The sequence below is a fragment of the Podarcis raffonei genome, chromosome 9 (assembly GCF_027172205.1).
Source record: "Podarcis raffonei isolate rPodRaf1 chromosome 9, rPodRaf1.pri, whole genome shotgun sequence".
Lineage (NCBI taxonomy): Eukaryota > Metazoa > Chordata > Lepidosauria > Squamata > Lacertidae > Podarcis > Podarcis raffonei.
In genome coordinates, this window is record NC_070610.1 from 72,116,891 (window position 1) to 72,120,239 (window position 3,349).

The following is a 3,349-nucleotide window of genomic DNA, read 5'->3' on the forward strand; positions in this document are numbered from 1 at the left end:
AATGGACTCCAGAAACAGATTAAGTTCCAGAACCAAGGTACCACTGTACCTCCAAGGTGACTGCAAAGATGAACCTGATAAGGATCATTATGCATTGTGCTACTAGAGAAAGTCCTACATTTCAGGGATAGGAAACTTATGCCCTCTCTCTTGCAGACAATGTGGGACTCCAACTCACATCAGCTCCTGCCAGCAGGGCCAATGGTCAGGGATAATGGGAGATGGAGCCCAAGAACATCTGGAGAGCCAAAGGTCCCCTTCCCTAGTTCAGTAGGCATAGCCCATTGGAGAACAGCCATAGCTCAGTGGTGGAGCATCTGCTTTGTGTGCAGAAGGTCCCAGGTTCAATCCCTGGCATCTCCAGGTAGAGCTAGGAGAAACTTCCTGCCTGAAACCCTGGAAAGCAGCTGCCGGTCAGTGCAGACAGAACTGAATTAGGTGGACCCAGTGGTCTGGTTCTGATCCTATGCCTTTATTTCACTTTAAAAACATCTCTGCAGTTGCCACCGATTTTACCGGTGGTAAAATCCTGGAGGGGGTTCCCATCATAAATCTGAGCAACTGAGATCATACCTTTTAAATATCCCCGGAAACAATTTAGCGTTTGTTTGCCCCACTCCCCTAGGAATAATGAAACCCATCTATAGATCACCTGACTTTCAGCTCTTTTAAATCGAACACTCTTTATAAGGCAGAGGGAGGGGGGGCTGCATGCCCTTGAATGACTGAATGCTAATGTTACAGACTACAAGCGTACTAATGAGGTCAAATTCTACAAACATGTGGAGACAATTTGAGAGGAAAACAGAAATTGCACTCCTGAATTCCACCAAGTGGAAGTCATTTAGACTTTGCTTGATTTTTTATTTTATTTTTTAAGAGATGTGTTTGCTCAGGCTGATTATAGGTGGAAAGCAAAAGCCAAGCTGTGGATGAGATTGAGAACTCAATGACATATATTCCTGAAATATATTCAGAGTCGCAAAGTGATTTCAGGCTCTTTATTCAGCTCATAGTGGTGAGGAGGAATGAATGAATGTCCCCTCAAAGTATCTGCTTTATATACATTATTTACACAATGGGCTGCACATGATTGGCTCATTCTGGAATTCTACTGTAAGCCAATCAGGTTGTGGATTCACTTATATCTGGAGCATGATTGGGTGGTTCCTGCCAACCAATCATACTGCTGCATTGTTCTAGGACCAATCAGACTGCTGCATTCTGAATCCTATTGTTCTAGGACCAATCAGACTGCTGCAGTTTGGATCCTATTCAACTCAGTACATAACAATTCCAAAGACAGTGCTTGCAACTGACAGCCGACTGTCACATCAACACTCATTGAACAGCTGGAACTGGTTCTCAGTGTTTAGCCGACTATGTGTTTGTGATTCAGTCAAGAGACGATGGAGTGCACCTCTGGGGGTGAGGTCAAATCGCTGTGTTACCAGCACCAAAGTGACCTCCCTGGGGCGCAAGTCTGGGCAAAAATCTTATAACTGTAGACCTGGAAGGGACCACAAGGGTCATCTAGTCCAACCCCCTGCAATGCAGGAATCTCAACTAAAGCAGCCCTGACACACAGCCATCCAACTCCCATCAGCACCAGCCAACCAGCATAGTCAGTGTTCAGGGATGAAGAGTCACAAGTTCTCCATCCCTGTATGAGAAACGTAGGAAGTGTCAGGAGCTCGGCCTACACTCGAGTAGGACCTTGGCAGAGACACATGCCCAACTGGCATGTTCTCTTCCTCCTGGTCGATCATTTGGGAGCTTCAAAAGCTTTCTTCTGCCCAAACATCACAGTGACCGATGCCAACTGACATCGGCACACTTAGGGATCCGCAGAGTTTGTGCATCATGCGCAACAGACCTCAGCAACTCAGCATTTTGGCTAATCTACTTTATTTACATATTTACATACACACGGAGCACTGCAACATGGCTCCCTCTCTCTTTAGCATCAGACAGCAAAGAGAAAAAGAACAAAGGACAATAGTCCCACTTCACGGAGCACAGTAACACAAACACAGTAAAACAAACTCCGTCACTTCCCACTCTGTGGAGTCAAAACATACACCGTCATGTGAAAGACAACAATCCCATGACTGCAATCATGGAGCAGGAATTCTAACAGGAAGTTGCCTTACACTGAGTCAGACCATTGGTTCCATCCAGCTCAGTGTTGTCTGCACCTCTGGGCAGCAGTTCTCTAGGGTTTCACAAAGAGTTGTTCCCAGCCCAACTTGGAGATGGGAGCTTTTGCATGCAAGGCAGATCCCTACACCACTGAGCTATGGGCTGTCCCAGGTACTGGCAGTGGGGTCCTTGCTGGAGTATGGGCTTTGGCAGCTGCCTGGTGTTGGCTTTCTCCTGCCACAGGTGCTGCTCCCTGTGGTTTCCGCCTGTTCACCTGCCACCTCTGGAAAGTCCAGCAAAGGAGAAGTAATGGTAACTTCAGCATCCCTTCTCCAGAGCAGAGGGGGATTTAAGGGAGCGCGACTAGTTCAGTCGCACTGAGGGCAGAGACTCAGAGGTGCCACAGGGGATGCAGCAATTATTATTTAGAACGGTGTGTGAGAGGCAGGGGTGCCAAATTTTGGGGTTGCACAGGGCACCCTGCAATCTGAGACCCCAGGGTCTGCCACTGCTCAGACCGAGAGGCCAGCAAAAGGCTAGTAAGGTAAAGGTAAAGGGACCCCTGACCATTAGGTCCAGTCGTGACCGACTCTGGGGTTGCGCTGCTCATCTCGCTTTATTGGCCGAGGGAGCCGGCGTACAGCTTCTGGGTCATGTGGCCAGCATGACTGAGTTGCTTCTGGCGAACCAGAGCAGTGCACGGAAACCCGTTTGCCTTCCCAACGGAGCGGTACCTATTTATCTACTTGCACTTTGACATGCTTTCGAACTGCTAGGTTGGCAGGAGCAGGGACTGAGCAATGGGAGCTCACCCCGTCATGGGGATTCGAACCGCCGACCTTCCGATTGGCAAGTCCTAGGCTCTGTGGTTTAACCCACAACGCCACCCGCATCCCTAGTAGCTCACATCTAATCCCCAGCAACAGCTCTGCAAAAGGTTAGTGCCAGGGCTCGTTTCAGGTGCAATCTTCTGGTGCAATGCTGGCCTCATGTGTGTTTCGGCAGTGCTGGCTCCTCATCAAAAAGTCCTTCTCAGAAGCTGCTTTTATAAGCAAGAGCCTCAGACTCGGCTTTCGAATCAAGAACAAAAGGCCTAAGAGCATCAAATCCTTCAACTCCTCACTCACAAAACACACAGAGAGATTTTAGAAAAAAGCAACCCAATTGTTTGCTTTAAACCCATTTTTCTCTGGGTCATCTGCAAAAC

General features: G+C 48.2%; 1 non-coding gene across 1 annotated transcript; it reads left to right on the forward strand.

Moving 5' to 3' along the window:
- The first annotated feature begins 294 nt into the window (after positions 1–294).
- On the forward strand, positions 295–363 carry TRNAT-UGU (transfer RNA threonine (anticodon UGU)). Its single transcript has one exon. It is a non-coding gene; the product is annotated as a tRNA-Thr (tRNA).
- Positions 364–3,349: the final 2,986 nt, after the last annotated feature.